The 18,658-nt window shown below is 52.9% G+C and overlaps 11 non-coding genes across 11 annotated transcripts; all 11 read right to left on the minus strand.

Moving 5' to 3' along the window:
* Positions 1 to 530: 530 nt before the first annotated feature.
* On the minus strand, positions 531 to 622 carry LOC143396078 (small nucleolar RNA SNORD116). The gene has a single exon (XR_013090966.2). It is a non-coding gene; the product is annotated as a small nucleolar RNA SNORD116 (small nucleolar RNA).
* A 1,707-nt stretch (positions 623 to 2,329) lies between these two features.
* LOC143641575 (small nucleolar RNA SNORD116) lies at positions 2,330 to 2,421 on the minus strand. The gene has a single exon (XR_013155410.1). It is a non-coding gene; the product is annotated as a small nucleolar RNA SNORD116 (small nucleolar RNA).
* A 1,706-nt stretch (positions 2,422 to 4,127) lies between these two features.
* LOC143396074 (small nucleolar RNA SNORD116) lies at positions 4,128 to 4,219 on the minus strand. Its single transcript, XR_013090962.1, has one exon. It is a non-coding gene; the product is annotated as a small nucleolar RNA SNORD116 (small nucleolar RNA).
* A 1,707-nt stretch (positions 4,220 to 5,926) lies between these two features.
* On the minus strand, positions 5,927 to 6,018 carry LOC143386646 (small nucleolar RNA SNORD116). Its single transcript, XR_013089656.1, has one exon. It is a non-coding gene; the product is annotated as a small nucleolar RNA SNORD116 (small nucleolar RNA).
* Positions 6,019 to 7,741: 1,723 nt separating this feature from the next.
* Positions 7,742 to 7,833, minus strand: LOC143386583 (small nucleolar RNA SNORD116). The gene has a single exon (XR_013089597.2). It is a non-coding gene; the product is annotated as a small nucleolar RNA SNORD116 (small nucleolar RNA).
* Positions 7,834 to 9,540: 1,707 nt separating this feature from the next.
* On the minus strand, positions 9,541 to 9,632 carry LOC143396072 (small nucleolar RNA SNORD116). Its single transcript, XR_013090961.1, has one exon. It is a non-coding gene; the product is annotated as a small nucleolar RNA SNORD116 (small nucleolar RNA).
* A 1,707-nt stretch (positions 9,633 to 11,339) lies between these two features.
* Positions 11,340 to 11,431, minus strand: LOC143386632 (small nucleolar RNA SNORD116). Its single transcript, XR_013089643.1, has one exon. It is a non-coding gene; the product is annotated as a small nucleolar RNA SNORD116 (small nucleolar RNA).
* A 1,723-nt stretch (positions 11,432 to 13,154) lies between these two features.
* On the minus strand, positions 13,155 to 13,246 carry LOC143641577 (small nucleolar RNA SNORD116). The gene has a single exon (XR_013155412.1). It is a non-coding gene; the product is annotated as a small nucleolar RNA SNORD116 (small nucleolar RNA).
* Positions 13,247 to 14,953: 1,707 nt separating this feature from the next.
* Positions 14,954 to 15,045, minus strand: LOC143386636 (small nucleolar RNA SNORD116). The gene has a single exon (XR_013089647.1). It is a non-coding gene; the product is annotated as a small nucleolar RNA SNORD116 (small nucleolar RNA).
* A 1,706-nt stretch (positions 15,046 to 16,751) lies between these two features.
* LOC143396077 (small nucleolar RNA SNORD116) lies at positions 16,752 to 16,843 on the minus strand. The gene has a single exon (XR_013090965.2). It is a non-coding gene; the product is annotated as a small nucleolar RNA SNORD116 (small nucleolar RNA).
* A 1,723-nt stretch (positions 16,844 to 18,566) lies between these two features.
* LOC143386634 (small nucleolar RNA SNORD116) lies at positions 18,567 to 18,658 on the minus strand. Its single transcript, XR_013089645.2, has one exon. It is a non-coding gene; the product is annotated as a small nucleolar RNA SNORD116 (small nucleolar RNA).

An 18,658-nucleotide genomic window follows, 5' to 3' on the forward strand; every position in this document is an offset into this window, starting at 1 on the left:
CATTGGCAACACTGTAGCATTTCCGGAAAACGAGAAAACCCTCCACATTCCCGGAAACACCAGGCCCCTGTGCACTATAGAAGTCTCTCCCATGCTTTGCGCTGGGTCTCCTTCCGCCTTCCACCTAAAGTGCTCCTCAATTTTCACTGGAAGACCCAGCAGACCGGCATGGTTCCACTGGCCTGGGAATAAGCATCTCCAGTCCACAAGAGGACAAAACTTCTTCTCCTGTGCCATGGCCCATTACCTCCTAGTACAGATGAACCCTACAGCCGAACACCCACTAAGATATAATCCCGGTCAGGCCTAGGTCTTCCTCAACGTCCTGAGCTCTGCATCACACATGCATGCTGAAACCAAACGAGGACTGACACGCAGAGGACAACAGGCTCGGAGCCTAAAGCCACCTGAACTCGGCTGGAAGGAGCCTTCCCTTCCAGGGTCCATTCCCACAGAGCCCCCGTCGAAAAAGGGGCACAGGGTTCTCCCCTCCACCACCAAATTCACTGCAGCCCCCTGGGCTACGTGGTGGACCTCAGTTTCGATGAGAACGACGGTATAGAGTTTTCACTCATTTTGTTCAGCTTCCAAGGAATGTTTTTGTGGGAGTCATCATCGATCCACGCTTGTGACCCTCACCTGGCAAGGAGCAACCTCGGTGACTCTGGGCAAGGAGACTCTTACCATCGTCAGCCATGAAGGGCCACACTCAGGTAACAGAGGGCACGGGCATGCGGGTGTTCACCGTCCTCCCTGGGTATCTTCCCACAGCCAGAAGAGCCGGAGGCAACCCTCAATCCGTCCGAGGAAACCCGACCTGCCATGCGTATGCAAAGAGACAAAAGAGAGGGATGCCCATGAAACATAACCATGACTGCCCGGCTCCGCAGCCTGCTGTTCCTCACTACACACTCCTTAGGGACTGCAGCCTTTTCAGTTTCCTATGCCATGCCTGCCTCATCTCAGTTCCAATGGGGCTCCTAAGCTGCCCAGGAAACTCTTCAAGCCACAGGAAACCCATCTGAGAATCTCCATCCAACCCTACAAACGAATGTGACCCTGACACCTTCCCTCCATGGGATGTCCAAGCATGGAAGGACCAACTTGAGAAAGTACGTCCTCTGGAGACCTCCTGCCTTTCTGGGATATCACCACGTGCATCTCGGAGCCCCACATGACATAGATTCCAACAGGAGCCCCAGTTCCAACCATACGCTCCGAAGCCTGAACCCCACAATTGTGCAGGAGAGGAGACCCTCAACGCCTGTCCAGCGCCTAGAAAGGCACTTGGCAAAGAGGTGAATTCCATCACTCTCTACTTCCTTCAGGCATAGGCAACAATCCTTAGGAACTACTTTGGACCCAGTTATGCCTTTCCTCTGCCCAAACCATTCACGACTGTCCTATGCTCAAAAACTAGAAGCTGATGTCTCGGGTTCACATGTGCCTCCTCCAAAAAAATTCATTCCTGAGGTCTGCCACAACAGTGGCTCATTCGGGATCCAAACTGCGTATATGCTCTATCAGAAGGCACATCAACCACCGTGCCTGAAGCCTCACGGGTGGACCAAAAGCACACAACGATACTAAGGCTTTTTCCTGAAGCACTTCTGATGCCCCAACTCGAGAGCCAACCATCTATCAGGGGGATCCATTCCCGAAAGTGGCAGTCAATTGACCGGCTTGTGGTAAGACCCACTTTCTCCATTTGCATTCCCTCAAATGGCCATCTACTCATCCAGGCGCTGGTCCCACTGGAGACCCACAATTCCTTCCCTTGGTGGACAAAGGCTCTTGCCAACATTGTGGGACAATACCACTGGCAACACTGAAGAATTTCCAAAAAACTAGAAAACCCACCACACTCCCGGAAACACCAGGTCCCTGTGCTTTAAAGAAGGGTCTTCCATGCTTTGCGCTGGGTCTGCCTCCGCCTTCCTCCTAAAGTGGACCTCAATTTTCACTGGAAGACCCAGCAGACCGGCATGGTTCCACTGTACTGGGAATAAGCATCTCCAGTCCACAAGAGGACGAAACTTCTTCTCCTGTGCCATGGCCCAGAACCTCCTAGTACGGCTGAACCCTACAGCCGAACACCCACTAGGATATAATCCCGGGCAGGCCAAGGTCTTCGTCAACGTCCTGAGCTCTGCATCACCCATGTATGCTGAAACCAAACGAGGACTGACACTCAGCCTAACGCCACCTGAACTCGGCTGGAAGGAGCCTTCCCTTAAAGGGTCCATTCCCACAGAGCCCTCGTCGAAAAAGGGGCACAGGGTTCTCCCCTCCACCACCCAACTCACTGCAGCCCCCTGGGCTACGTGGTGGACCTCAGTTTCGATGAGAACGACGGTATAGAGTTTTCACTCATTTTGTTCAGCTTCCAAGGAATGTTTTTGTGGGAGTCATCATCGATCCACGCTTGTGAACCTCACCTGGCAAGGAGCAACCTCGGTGACTCTGGGCAAGGAGACTCTTACCATCGTCAGCTATGAAGGGCCACACTCAGGAAACAGAGGGCACGGGCATGCGGGTGTTCACCGTCCTCCCTGGGTATCTTCCCACAGCCAGAAGAGCCGGCGGCAACCCTCAATCCGTCCAAGAAACCCGACCTGCCATGCGTATGCAAGGAGACAAAAGAGAGGGATGCCCATGAAACATAACCATGACTGGCCTGTTCCGCAGCCTGCTGTTCCTCACTACACACTCCTTAGCGACTGCAGCCTTTTCAGTTTCCTATGCCATGCCTGCCTCATCTCAGTTCCAATGGGGCTCCTGAGCTGCCCAGGAAACTCTTCCAGCCACAGGAAACCCATCTGAGAATCTCCTTCCAACCCTACAAACGAATGTGACCCTGACACCTTCCCTCCATGGGATGTCCAAGCATGGAAGGACCAACTTGAGAAAGTACGTCCTCTGGAGACCTCCTGCCTTTCTGGGATATCGCCACGTGCATCTCGGAGCCCCTCATGACATAGATTCCAACAGAAGCCCCAGTCCCAACCATACGATCCGATGCCTGTACCCCACAATTGTGCAGGAGAGGAGACCCTCAACGCCTGTCCAGCGCCTAGAAAGGCACTTGGCAAAGAGGTGAATTCCATCACTCTCTACTTCCTTCAGGCATAGGCAACAATCCTTAGGAACTACTTTGGACCCAGTTACGCCTTTCCTCTGCCCAAACCATTCACGACTGTCCTATGCTCAAAAACTAGAAGCTGATGTCTCGGGTTCACATGTGCCTCCTCCAAAAAAATTCATTCCTGAGGTCTGCCACAACAGTGGCTCATTCGGGATCCAAACTGCGTATATGCTCTATCAGAAGGCACATCAACCACCGTGCCTGAAGCCTCACGGGTGGACCAAAAGCACACAACGATACTAAGGCTTTTTCCTGAAGCACTTCTGATGCCCCAACTCGAGAGCCAACCATCTATCAGGGGGATCCATTCCCGAAAGTGGCAGCCAAAGGACCGGCTTGTGGTAAGACCCACTTTCTCCATTTGCATTCCCTCAAATGGCCATCTACTCATCCAGGCGCTGGTCCCACTGGAGACCCACAATTCCTTCCCTTGGTGGACAAACGCTCTTGCCAACATTGTGGGACAATACCACTGGCAACACTGAAGAATTTCCAAAAAACTAGAAAACCCACCACACTCCCGGAAACACCAGGTCCCTGTGCTTTAAAGAAGGGTCTTCCATGCTTTGCGCTGGGTCTGCCTCCGCCTTCCTCCTAAAGTGGACCTCAATTTTCACTGGAAGACCCAGCAGACCGGCATGGTTCCACTGTCCTGGGAATAAGCATCTCCAGTCCACAAGAGGACGAAACTTCTTCTCCTGTGCCATGGCCCAGAACCTCCTAGTACGGCTGAACCCTACAGCCGAACACCCACTAGGATATAATCCCGGGCAGGCCAAGGTCTTCGTCAACGTCCTGAGCTCTGCATCACCCATGTATGCTGAAACCAAACGAGGACTGACACTCAGCCTAACGCCACCTGAACTCGGCTGGAAGGAGCCTTCCCTTAAAGGGTCCATTCCCACAGAGCCCTCGTCGAAAAAGGGGCACAGGGTTCTCCCCTCCACCACCCAACTCACTGCAGCCCCCTGGGCTACGTGGTGGACCTCAGTTTCGATGAGAACGACGGTATAGAGTTTTCACTCATTTTGTTCAGCTTCCAAGGAATGTTTTTGTGGGAGTCATCATCGATCCACGCTTGTGAACCTCACCTGGCAATGAGCAACCTCGCTGACTTGGAGCAAGGAGACTCTTACCATCGTCAGCTATGAAGGGCCACACTCAAGTAACAGAGGGCACGGGCATGCGGGTGTTCCCCGTCCTCCCTGGGTATCTTCCCACAGCCAGAAGAGCCGGTGGCAACCCTCAATCCGTCCAAGGAAACCCGACCTGCCATGCGTATGCAAGGAGACAAAAGAGAGGGATGCCCATGAAACATAACCATGACTGGCCTGTTCCGCAGCCTGCTGTTTCTCACTACACACTCCTTAGGGACTGCAGCCTTTTCAGTTTCCTATGCCATGCCTGCCTCATCTCAGTTCCAATGGGGCTCCTGAGCTGCCCAGGAAACTCTTCCAGCCACAGGAAACCCATCTGAGAATCTCCTTGCAACCCTACAAACGAATGTGACCCTGACACCTTCCCTCCATGGGATGTCCAAGCATGGAAGGACCAACTTGAGAAAGTACGTCCTCTGGAGACCTCCTGCCTTTCTGGGATATCGCCACGTGCATCTCGGAGCCCCACATGACATAGATTCCAACAGGAGCCCCAGTCCCAACCATACGATCCGATGCCTGTACCCCACAATTGTGCAGGAGAGGAGACCCTCAACGCCTGTCCAGCGCCTAGAAAGGCACTTGGCAAAGAGGTGAATTCCATCACTCTCTACTTCCTTCAGGCATAGGCAACAATCCTTAGGAACTACTTTGGACCCAGTTACGCCTTTCCTCTGCCCAAACCATTCACGACTGTTCTATGCTCAAAAACTAGAAGCTGATGTCTCGGGTTCACATGTGCCTCCTCCAAAAAAATTCATTCCTGAGGTCTGCCACAACAGTGGCTCATTCGGGATCCAAACTGCGTATATGCTCTATCAGAAGGCACATCAACCACCGTGCCTGAAGCCTCACGGGTGGACCAAAAGCACACAACGATACTAAGGCTTTTTCCTGAAGCACTTCTGATGCCCCAACTCGAGAGCCAACCATCTATCAGGGGGATCCATTCCCGAAAGTGGCAGCCAAAGGACCGGCTTGTGGTAAGACCCACTTTCTCCATTTGCATTCCCTCAAATGGCCATCTACTCATCCAGGCGCTGGTCCCACTGGAGACCCACAATTCCTTCCCTTGGTGGACAAACGCTCTTGCCAACATTGTGGGACAATACCACTGGCAACACTGAAGAATTTCCAAAAAACTAGAAAACCCACCACACTCCCGGAAACACCAGGTCCCTGTGCTTTAAAGAAGGGTCTTCCATGCTTTGCGCTGGGTCTGCCTCCGCCTTCCTCCTAAAGTGGACCTCAATTTTCACTGGAAGACCCAGCAGACCGGCATGGTTCCACTGTCCTGGGAATAAGCATCTCCAGTCCACAAGAGGACGAAACTTCTTCTCCTGTGCCATGGCCCAGAACCTCCTAGTACGGCTGAACCCTACAGCCGAACACCCACTAGGATATAATCCCGGGCAGGCCAAGGTCTTCGTCAACGTCCTGAGCTCTGCATCACCCATGTATGCTGAAACCAAAGGAGGACTGACACTCAGCCTAACGCCACCTGAACTCGGCTGGAAGGAGCCTTCCCTTAAAGGGTCCATTCCCACAGAGCCCTCGTCGAAAAAGGGGCACAGGGTTCTCCCCTCCACCACCCAACTCACTGCAGCCCCCTGGGCTACGTGGTGGACCTCAGTTTCGATGAGAACGACGGTATAGAGTTTTCACTCATTTTGTTCAGCTTCCAAGGAATGTTTTTGTGGGAGTCATCATCGATCCACGCTTGTGAACCTCACCTGGCAATGAGCAACCTCGGTGACTTGGAGCAAGGAGACTCTTACCATCGTCAGCTATGAAGGGCCACACTCAGGTAACAGAGGGCACGGGCATGCGGGTGTTCCCCGTCCTCCCTGGGTATCTTCCCACAGCCAGAAGAGCCGGCGGCAACCCTCAATCCGTCCAAGGAAACCCGACCTGCCATGTGTTTGCAAGGAGACAAAAGAGAGGGATGCCCATGAAACATAACCATGACTGGCCTGTTCCGCAGCCTGCTGTTCCTCACTACACACTCCTTAGCGACTGCAGCCTTTTCAGTTTCCTATGCCATGCCTGCCTCATCTCAGTTCCAATGGGGCTCCTGAGCTGCCCAGGAAACTCTTCCAGCCACAGGAAACCCATCTGAGAATCTCCTTCCAACCCTACAAACGAATGTGACCCTGACACCTTCCCTCCATGGGATGTCCAAGCATGGAAGGACCAACTTGAGAAAGTACGTCCTCTGGAGACCTCCTGCCTTTCTGGGATATCGCCACGTGCATCTCGGAGCCCCACATGACATAGATTCCAACAGGAGCCCCAGTCCCAACCATACGATCCGATGCCTGTACCCCACAATTGTGCAGGAGAGGAGACCCTCAACGCCTGTCCAGTGCCTAGAAAGGCACTTGGCAAAGAGGTGAATTCCATCACTCTCTACTTCCTTCAGGCATAGGCAACAATCCTTAGGAACTACTTTGGATCCAGTTACGCCTTTCCTCTGCCCAAACCATTCACGACTGTCCTATGCTCAAAAACTAGAAGCTGATGTCTCGGGTTCACATGTGCCTCCTCCAAAAAAATTCATTCCTGAGGTCTGCCACAATAGTGGCTCATTCGGGATTCAAACTGCGTATATGCTCTATCATATGGCACATCAACCACCGAGCCTGAAGACTCAGGGGCAAACCAAAAACACACAACGATACTAAGGCTTTTTCCTGAAACACTTCTGATGCCCCAACTCGAGAGTCAACCATCTATCAGGAGGATCCATTCCCAGAAGTTGCAGCCAAAACCGGCTTGTGGTAAGACCCAGTTTCTCCATTTGCATTCCCTCAAATGGCCATCTACTCATCCAGTCGGTGGTCCCTCTTTAGACCCACCCTTCCTTCCCTTGGTGGACAAACGCTCTTGCCAACATTGTGGGACAATACCATTGGCAACACTGTAGCATTTCCGGAAAACGAGAAAACCCTCCACATTCCCGGAAACACCAGGCCCCTGTGCACTATACAAGGCTCTCCCATGCTTTGCGCTGGGTCTCCTTCCGCCTTCCACCTAAAGTGCTCCTCAATTTTCACTGGAAGACCCAGCAGACCGGCATGGTTCCACTGGCCTGGGAATAAGCATCTCCAGTCCACAAGAGGACAAAACTTCTTCTCCTGTGCCATGGCCCAGAACCTCCTAGTACAGATGAACCCTACAGCCGAACACCCACTAAGATATAATCCCGGGCAGGCCTAGGTCTTCCTCAACGTCCTGAGCTCTGCATCACCCATGCATGCTGAAACCAAACGAGGACTGACACGCAGAGGACAACAGGCTCGGAGCCTAAAGCCACCTGAACTCGGCTGGAAGGAGCCTTCCCTTCCAGGGTCCATTCCCACAGAGCCCCCGTCGAAAAAGGGGCACAGGGTTCTCCCCTCCACCACCAAATTCACTGCAGCCCCCTGGGCTACGTGGTGGACCTCAGTTTCGATGAGAACGACGGTATAGAGTTTTCACTCATTTTGTTCAGCTTCCAAGGAATGTTTTTGTGGGAGTCATCATCGATCCACGCTTGTGACCCTCACCTGGCAAGGAGCAACCTCGGTGACTCTGGGCAAGGAGACTCTTACCATCGTCAGCTATGAAGGGCCACACTCAGGAAACAGAGGGCACGGGCATGCGGGTGTTCACCGTCCTCCCTGGGTATCTTCCCACAGCCAGAAGAGCCGGAGGCAACCCTCAATCCGTCCGAGGAAACCCGACCTGCCATGCGTATGCAAAGAGACAAAAGAGAGGGATGCCCATGAAACATAACCATGACTGGCCTGCTCCGCAGCCTGCTGTTCCTCACTACACACTCCTTAGGGACTGCAGCCTTTTCAGTTTCCTATGCCATGCCTGCCTCATCTCAGTTCCAATGGGGCTCCTAAGCTGCCCAGGAAACTCTTCAAGCCACAGGAAACCCATCTGAGAATCTCCATCCAACCCTACAAACGAATGTGACCCTGACACCTTCCCTCCATGGGATGTCCAAGCATGGAAGGACCAACTTGAGAAAGTTCGTCCTCTGGAGACCTCCTGCCTTTCTGGGATATCGCCACGTGCATCTCGGAGCCCCACATGACATAGATTCCAACAGGAGCCCCAGTCCCAACCATACGCTCCGAAGCCTGAACCCCACAATTGTGCAGGAGAGGAGACCCTCAACGCCTGTCCAGCGCCTAGAAAGGCACTTGGCAAAGAGGTGAATTCCATCACTCTCTACTTCCTTCAGGCATAGGCAACAATCCTTAGGAACTACTTTGGACCCAGTTACGCCTTTCCTCTGCCCAAACCATTCACGACTGTCCTATGCTCAAAAACTAGAAGCTGATGTCTCGGGTTCACATGTGCCTCCTCCAAAAAAATTCATTCCTGAGGTCTGCCACAACAGTGGCTCATTCGGGATCCAAACTGCGTATATGCTCTATCAGAAGGCACATCAACCACCGTGCCTGAAGCCTCACGGGTGGACCAAAAGCACACAACGATACTAAGGCTTTTTCCTGAAGCACTTCTGATGCCCCAACTCGAGAGCCAACCATCTATCAGGGGGATCCATTCCCGAAAGTGGCAGCCAAAGGACCAGCTTGTGGAAAGACCCACTTTCTCCATTTGCATTCCCTCAAATGGCCATCTACTCATCCAGGCGCTGGTCCCACTGGAGACCCACAATTCCTTCCCTTGGTGGACAAACGCTCTTGCCAACATTGTGGGACAATACCACTGGCAACACTGAAGAATTTCCAAAAAACTAGAAAACCCACCACACTCCCGGAAACACCAGGTCCCTGTGCTTTAAAGAAGGGTCTTCCATGCTTTGCGCTGGGTCTGCCTCCGCATTCCTCCTAAAGTGGACCTCAATTTTCACTGGAAGACCCAGTAGACCGGCATGGTTCCACTGTACTGGGAATAAGCATCTCCAGTCCACAAGAGGACGAAACTTCTTCTCCTGTGCCATGGCCCAGAACCTCCTAGTACGGCTGAACCCTACAGCCGAACACCCACTAGGATATAATCCCGGGCAGGCCAAGGTCTTCGTCAACGTCCTGAGCTCTGCATCACCCATGTATGCTGAAACCAAACGAGGACTGACACTCAGCCTAACGCCACCTGAACTCGGCTGGAAGGAGCCTTCCCTTAAAGGGTCCATTCCCACAGAGCCCTCGTCGAAAAAGGGGCACAGGGTTCTCCCCTCCACCACCCAACTCACTGCAGCCCCCTGGGCTACGTGGTGGACCTCAGTTTCGATGAGAACGACGGTATAGAGTTTTCACTCATTTTGTTCAGCTTCCAAGGAATGTTTTTGTGGGAGTCATCATCGATCCAGGCTTGTGAACCTCACCTGGCAATGAGCAACCTCGGTGACTTGGAGCAAGGAGACTCTTACCATCGTCAGCTATGAAGGGCCACACTCAGGTAACAGAGGGCACGGGCATGCGGGTGTTCCCCGTCCTCCCTGGGTATCTTCCCACAGCCAGAAGAGCCGGCGGCAACCCTCAATCCGTCCAAGGAAACCCGACCTGCCATGCGTTTGCAAGGAGACAAAAGAGAGGGATGCCCATGAAACATAACCATGACTGGCCTGTTCCGCAGCCTGCTGTTCCTCACTACACACTCCTTAGCGACTGCAGCCTTTTCAGTTTCCTATGCCATGCCTGCCTCATCTCAGTTCCAATGGGGCTCCTGAGCTGCCCAGGAAACTCTTCCAGCCACAGGAAACCCATCTGAGAATCTCCTTCCAACCCTACAAACGAATGTGACCCTGAATCCTTCCCTCCATGGGATGTCCAAGCATGGAAGGACCAACTTGAGAAAGTACGTCCTCTGGAGACCTCCTGCCTTTCTGGGATATCGCCACGTGCATCTCGGAGCCCCACATGACATAGATTCCAACAGGAGCCCCAGTCCCAACCATACGATCCGATGCCTGAACCCCACAATTGTGCAGGAGAGGAGACCCTCAACGCCTGTCCAGCGCCTAGAAAGGCACTTGGCAAAGAGGTGAATTCCATCACTCTCTACTTCCTTCAGGCATAGGCAACAATCCTTAGGAACTACTTTGGACCCAGTTACGCCTTTCCTCTGCCCAAACCATTCACGACTGTCCTATGCTCAAAAACTAGAAGCTGATGTCTCGGGTTCACATGTGCCTCCTCCAAAAAAATTCATTCCTGAGGTCTGCCACAACAGTGGCTCATTCGGGATCCAAACTGCGTATATGCTCTATCAGAAGGCACATCAACCACCGTGCCTGAAGCCTCACGGGTGGACCAAAAGCACACAACGATACTAAGGCTTTTTCCTGAAGCACTTCTGATGCCCCAACTCGAGAGCCAACCATCTATCAGGGGGATCCATTCCCGAAAGTGGCAGCCAAAGGACCGGCTTGTGGTAAGACCCACTTTCTCCATTTGCATTCCCTCAAATGGCCATCTACTCATCCAGGCGCTGGTCCCACTGGAGACCCACAATTCCTTCCCTTGGTGGACAAACGCTCTTGCCAACATTGTGGGACAATACCACTGGCAACACTGAAGAATTTCCAAAAAACTAGAAAACCCACCACACTCCCGGAAACACCAGGTCCCTGTGCTTTAAAGAAGGGTCTTCCATGCTTTGCGCTGGGTCTGCCTCCACCTTCCTCCAAAAGTGGACCTCAATTTTCACTGGAAGACCCAGCAGACCGGCATGGTTCCACTGTCCTGGGAATAAGCATCTCCAGTCCACAAGAGGACGAAACTTCTTCTCCTGTGCCATGGCCCAGAACCTCCTAGTACGGCTGAACCCTACAGCCGAACACCCACTAGGATATAATCCCGGGCAGGCCAAGGTCTTCGTCAACGTCCTGAGCTCTGCATCACCCATGTATGCTGAAACCAAACGAGGACTGACACTCAGCCTAACGCCACCTGAACTCGGCTGGAAGGAGCCTTCCCTTAAAGGGTCCATTCCCACAGAGCCCTCGTCGAAAAAGGGGCACAGGGTTCTCCCCTCCACCACCCAACTCACTGCAGCCCCCTGGGCTACGTGGTGGACCTCAGTTTCGATGAGAACGACGGTATAGAGTTTTCACTCATTTTGTTCAGCTTCCAAGGAATGTTTTTGTGGGAGTCATCATCGATCCACGCTTGTGAACCTCACCTGGCAAGGAGCAACCTCGGTGACTTGGAGCAAGGAGACTCTTACCATCGTCAGCTATGAAGGGCCACACTCAGGTAACAGAGGGCACGGGCATGCGGGTGTTCCCCGTCCTCCCTGGGTATCTTCCCACAGCCAGAAGAGCCGGCGGCAACCCTCAATCCGTCCAAGGAAACCCGACCTGCCATGTGTTTGCAAGGAGACAAAAGAGAGGGATGCCCATGAAACATAACCATGACTGGCCTGTTCCGCAGCCTGCTGTTCCTCACTACACACTCCTTAGCGACTGCAGCCTTTTCAGTTTCCTATGCCATGCCTGCCTCATCTCAGTTCCAATGGGGCTCCTGAGCTGCCCAGGAAACTCTTCCAGCCACAGGAAACCCATCTGAGAATCTCCTTCCAACCCTACAAACGAATGTGACCCTGACACCTTCCCTCCATGGGATGTCCAAGCATGGAAGGACCAACTTGAGAAAGTACGTCCTCTGGAGACCTCCTGCCTTTCTGGGATATCGCCACGTGCATCTCGGAGCCCCACATGACATAGATTCCAACAGGAGCCCCAGTCCCAACCATACGATCCGATGCCTGTACCCCACAATTGTGCAGGAGAGGAGACCCTCAACGCCTGTCCAGTGCCTAGAAAGGCACTTGGCAAAGAGGTGAATTCCATCACTCTCTACTTCCTTCAGGCATAGGCAACAATCCTTAGGAACTACTTTGGATCCAGTTACGCCTTTCCTCTGCCCAAACCATTCACGACTGTCCTATGCTCAAAAACTAGAAGCTGATGTCTCGGGTTCACATGTGCCTCCTCCAAAAAAATTCATTCCTGAGGTCTGCCACAATAGTGGCTCATTCGGGATTCAAACTGCGTATATGCTCTATCATATGGCACATCAACCACCGAGCCTGAAGACTCAGGGGCAAACCAAAAGCACACAACGATACTAAGGCTTTTTCCTGAAACACTTCTGATGCCCCAACTCGAGAGTCAACCATCTATCAGGAGGATCCATTCCCAGAAGTTGCAGCCAAAACCGGCTTGTGGTAAGACCCAGTTTCTCCATTTGCATTCCCTCAAATGGCCATCTACTCATCCAGTCGGTGGTCCCTCTTTAGACCCACCCTTCCTTCCCTTGGTGGACAAACGCTCTTGCCAACATTGTGGGACAATACCATTGGCAACACTGTAGCATTTCCGGAAAACGAGAAAACCCTCCACATTCCCGGAAACACCAGGCCCCTGTGCACTATACAAGGCTCTCCCATGCTTTGCGCTGGGTCTCCTTCCGCCTTCCACCTAAAGTGCTCCTCAATTTTCACTGGAAGACCCAGCAGACCGGCATGGTTCCACTGGCCTGGGAATAAGCATCTCCAGTCCACAAGAGGACAAAACTTCTTCTCCTGTGCCATGGCCCAGAACCTCCTAGTACAGATGAACCCTACAGCCGAACACCCACTAAGATATAATCCCGGGCAGGCCTAGGTCTTCCTCAACGTCCTGAGCTCTGCATCACCCATGCATGCTGAAACCAAACGAGGACTGACACGCAGAGGACAACAGCCTCGGAGCCTAAAGCCACCTGAACTCGGCTGGAAGGAGCCTTCCCTTCCAGGGTCCATTCCCACAGAGCCCCCGTCGAAAAAGGGGCACAGGGTTCTCCCCTCCACCACCAAATTCACTGCAGCCCCCTGGGCTACGTGGTGGACCTCAGTTTCGATGAGAACGACGGTATAGAGTTTTCACTCATTTTGTTCAGCTTCCAAGGAATGTTTTTGTGGGAGTCATCATCGATCCACGCTTGTGACCCTCACCTGGCAAGGAGCAACCTCGGTGACTCTGGGCAAGGAGACTCTTACCATCGTCAGCTATGAAGGGCCACACTCAGGAAACAGAGGGTACGGGCATGCGGGTGTTCACCGTCCTCCCTGGGTATCTTCCCACAGCCAGAAGAGCCGGAGGCAACCCTCAATCCGTCCGAGGAAACCCGACCTGCCATGCGTATGCAAAGAGACAAAAGAGAGGGATGCCCATGAAACATAACCATGACTGGCCTGCTCCGCAGCCTGCTGTTCCTCACTACACACTCCTTAGGGACTGCAGCCTTTTCAGTTTCCTATGCCATGCCTGCCTCATCTCAGTTCCAATGGGGCTCCTAAGCTGCCCAGGAAACTCTTCAAGCCACAGGAAACCCATCTGAGAATCTCCATCCAACCCTACAAACGAATGTGACCCTGACACCTTCCCTCCATGGGATGTCCAAGCATGGAAGGACCAACTTGAGAAAGTTCGTCCTCTGGAGACCTCCTGCCTTTCTGGGATATCGCCACGTGCATCTCGGAGCCCCACATGACATAGATTCCAACAGGAGCCCCAGTCCCAACCATACGCTCCGAAGCCTGAACCCCACAATTGTGCAGGAGAGGAGACCCTCAACGCCTGTCCAGCGCCTAGAAAGGCACTTGGCAAAGAGGTGAATTCCATCACTCTCTACTTCCTTCAGGCATAGGCAACAATCCTTAGGAACTACTTTGGACCCAGTTACGCCTTTCCTCTGCCCAAACCATTCACGACTGTCCTATGCTCAAAAACTAGAAGCTGATGTCTCGGGTTCACATGTGCCTCCTCCAAAAAAATTCATTCCTGAGGTCTGCCACAACAGTGGCTCATTCGGGATCCAAACTGCGTATATGCTCTATCAGAAGGCACATCAACCACCGTGCCTGAAGCCTCACGGGTGGACCAAAAGCACACAACGATACTAAGGCTTTTTCCTGAAGCACTTCTGATGCCCCAACTCGAGAGCCAACCATCTATCAGGGGGATCCATTCCCGAAAGTGGCATTCAAAGGACCGGCTTGTGGTAATACCCACTTTTTCCATTTGCATTCCCTCAAATGGCCATCTACTCATCCAGGTGCTGGTCCCACTGGAGACCCACAATTCCTTCCCTTGGTGGACAAACGCTCTTGCCAACATTGTGGGACAATACCACTGGCAACACTGAAGAATTTCCAAAAAACTAGAAAACCCACCACACTCCCGGAAACACCAGGTCCCTGTGCTTTAAAGAAGGGTCTTCCATGCTTTGCGCTGGGTCTGCCTCCGCCTTCCTCCTAAAGTGGACCTCAATTTTCACTGGAAGACCCAGCAGACCGGCATGGTTCCACTGTCCTGGGAATAAGCATCTCCAGTCCACAAGAGGACGAAACTTCTTCTCCTGTGCCATGGCCCAGAACCTCCTAGTTCGGCTGAACCCTACAGCCGAACACCCACTAGGATATAATCCCGGGCAGGCCAAGGTCTTCGTCAACGTCCTGAGCTCTGCATCACCCAGGTATGCTGAAACCAAACGAGGACTGACACTCAGCCTAACGCCACCTGAACTCGGCTGGAAGGAGCCTTCCCTTAAAGGGTCCATTCCCACAGAGCCCTCGTCGAAAAAGGGGCACAGGGTTCTCCCCTCCACCACCCAACTCACTGCAGCCCCCTGGGCTACGTGGTGGACCTCAGTTTCGATGAGAACGACGGTATAGAGTTTTCACTCATTTTGTTCAGCTTCCAAGGAATGTTTTTGTGGGAGTCATCATCGATCCACGCTTGTGAACCTCACCTGGCAATGAGCAACCTCGGTGACTTGGAGCAAGGAGACTCTTACCATCGTCAGCTATGAAGGGCCACACTCAGGTAACAGAGGGCACGGGCATGCGGGTGTTCCCCGTCCTCCCTGGGTATCTTCCCACAGCCAGAAGAGCCGGCGGCAACCCTCAATCCGTCCAAGGAAACCCGACCTGCCATGTGTTTGCAAGGAGACAAAAGAGAGGGATGCCCATGAAACATAACCATGACTGGCCTGTTCCGCAGCCTGCTGTTCCTCACTACACACTCCTTAGCGACTGCAGCCTTTTCAGTTTCCTATGCCATGCCTGCCTCATCTCAGTTCCAATGGGGCTCCTGAGCTGCCCAGGAAACTCTTCCAGCCACAGGAAACCCATCTGAGAATCTCCTTCCAACCCTACAAACGAATGTGACCCTGAATCCTTCCCTCCATGGGATGTCCAAGCATGGAAGGACCAACTTGAGAAAGTACGTCCTCTGGAGACCTCCTGCCTTTCTGGGATATCGCCACGTGCATCTCGGAGCCCCACATGACATAGATTCCAACAGGAGCCCCAGTCCAACCATACGATCCGATGCCTGTACCCCACAATTGTGCAGGAGAGGAGACCCTCAACGCCTGTCCAGCGCCTAGAAAGGCACTTGGCAAAGAGGTGAATTCCATCACTCTCTACTTCCTTCAGGCATAGGCAACAATCCTTAGGAACTACTTTGGACCCAGTTACGCCTTTCCTCTGCCCAAACCATTCACGACTGTCCTATGCTCAAAAACTAGAAGCTGATGTCTCGGGTTCACATGTGCCTCCTCCAAAAAAATTCATTCCTGAGGTCTGCCACAACAGTGGCTCATTCGGGATCCAAACTGCGTATATGCTCTATCAGAAGGCACATCAACCACCGTGCCTGAAGCCTCACGGGTGGACCAAAAGCACACAACGATACTAAGGCTTTTTCCTGAAGCACTTCTGATGCCCCAACTCGAGAGCCAACCATCTATCAGGGGGATCCATTCCCGAAAGTGGCAGCCAAAGGACCGGCTTGTGGTAAGACCCACTTTCTCCATTTGCATTCCCTCAAATGGCCATCTACTCATCCAGGCGCTGGTCCCACTGGAGACCCACAATTCCTTCCCTTGGTGGACAAACGCTCTTGCCAACATTGTGGGACAATACCACTGGCAACACTGAAGAATTTCCAAAAAACTAGAAAACCCACCACACTCCCGGAAACACCAGGTCCCTGTGCTTTAAAGAAGGGTCTTCCATGCTTTGCGCTGGGTCTGCCTCCGCCTTCCTCCTAAAGTGGACCTCAATTTTCACTGGAAGACCCAGCAGACCGGCATGGTTCCACTGTCCTGGGAATAAGCATCTCTAGTCCACAAGAGGACGAAACTTCTTCTCCTGTGCCATGGCCCAGAACCTCCTAGTACGGCTGAACCCTACAGCCGAACACCCACTAGGATATAATCCCGGGCAGGCCAAGGTCTTCGTCAACGTCCTGAGCTCTGCATCACCCAGGTATGCTGAAACCAAACGAGGACTGACACTCAGCCTAACGCCACCTGAACTCGGCTGGAAGGAGCCTTCCCTTAAAGGGTCAATTCCCACAGAGCCCTCGTCGAAAAAGGGGCACAGGGTTCTCCCCTCCACCACCCAACTCACTGCAGCCCCCTGGGCTACGTGGTGGACCTCAGTTTCGATGAGAACGACGGTATAGAGTTTTCATTCATTTTGTTCAGCTTCCAAGGAATGTTTTTGTGGGAGTCATCATCGATCCACGCTTGTGACCCTCACCTGGCAAGGAGCAACCTCGGTGACTCTGGGCAAGGAGACTCTTACCATCGTCAGCTATGAAGGGCCACACTCAGGAAACAGAGGGCACGGGCATGCGGGTGTTCACCGTCCTCCCTGGGTATCTTCCCACAGCCAGAAGAGCCGGCGGCAACCCTCAATCCGTCCAAGGAAACCCGACCTGCCATGCGTATGCAAGGAGACAAAAGAGAGGGATGCCCATGAAACATAACCATGACTGGCCTGTTCCGCAGCCTGCTGTTCCTCACTACACACTCCTTAGGGACTGCAGCCTTTTCAGTTTCCTATGCCATGCCTGCCTCATCTCAGTTCCAATGGGGCTCCTGAGCTGCCCAGGAAACTCTTCCAGCCACAGGAAACCCATCTGAGAATCTCCTTGCAACCCTACAAACGAATGTGACCCTGACACCTTCCCTCCATGGGATGTCCAAGCATGGAAGGACCAACTTGAGAAAGTACGTCCTCTGGAGACCTCCTGCCTTTCTGGGATATCGCCACGTGCATCTCGGAGCCCCACATGACATAGATTCCAACAGGAGCCCCAGTCCCAACCATACGATCCGATGCCTGTACCCCACAATTGTGCAGGAGAGGAGACCCTCAACGCCTGTCCAGCGCCTAGAAAGGCACTTGGCAAAGAGGTGAATTCCATCACTCTCTACTTCCTTCAGGCATAGGCAACAATCCTTAGGAACTACTTTGGACCCAGTTACGCCTTTCCTCTGCCCAAACCATTCACGACGGTCCTATGCTCAAAAACTAGAAGCTGATGTCTCGGGTTCACATGTGCCTCCTCCAAAAAAATTCATTCCTGAGGTCTGCCACAATAGTGGCTCATTCGGGATTCAAACTGCGTATATGCTCTATCATATGGCACATCAACCACCGAACCTGAAGCCTCAGGGGCAAACCAAAAGCACACAACGATACTAAGGCTTTTTCCTGAAACACTTCTGATGCCCCAACTCGAGAGTCAACCATCTATCAGGAGGATCCATTCCCAGAAGTTGCAGCCAAAACCGGCTTGTGGTAAGACCCAGTTTCTCCATTTGCATTCCCTCAAATGGCCATCTACTCATCCAGTCGGTGGTCCCTCTTTAGACCCACCCTTCCTTCCCTTGGTGGACAAACGCTCTTGCCAACATTGTGGGACAATACCATTGGCAACACTGTAGCATTTCCGGAAAACGAGAAAACCCTCCACATTCCCGGAAACACCAGGCCCCTGTGCACTATAGAAGTCTCTCCCATGCTTTGCGCTGGGTCTCCTTCCGCCTTCCACCTAAAGTGCTCCTCAATTTTCACTGGAAGACCCAGCAGACCGGCATGGTTCCACTGGCCTGGGAATAAGCATCTCCAGTCCACAAGAGGACAAAACTTCTTCTCCTGTGCCATGGCCCAGAACCTCCTAGTACAGATGAACCCTACAGCCGAACACCCACTAAGATATAATCCCGGGCAGGCCTAGGTCTTCCTCAACGTCCTGAGCTCTGCATCACACATGCATGCTGAAACCAAACGAGGACTGACACGCAGAGGACAACAGGCTCGGAGCCTAAAGCCACCTGAACTCGGCTGGAAGGAGCCTTCCCTTCCAGGGTCCATTCCCACAGAGCCCCCGTCGAAAAAGGGGCACAGGGTTCTCCCCTCCACCACCAAATTCACTGCAGCCCCCTGGGCTACGTGGTGGACCTCAGTTTCGATGAGAACGACGGTATAGAGTTTTCACTCATTTTGTTCAGCTTCCAAGGAATGTTTTTGTGGGAGTCATCATAGATCC

Source organism: Callospermophilus lateralis, chromosome 3, assembly GCF_048772815.1.
Source record: "Callospermophilus lateralis isolate mCalLat2 chromosome 3, mCalLat2.hap1, whole genome shotgun sequence".
Classification (NCBI taxonomy): domain Eukaryota; kingdom Metazoa; phylum Chordata; class Mammalia; order Rodentia; family Sciuridae; genus Callospermophilus; species Callospermophilus lateralis.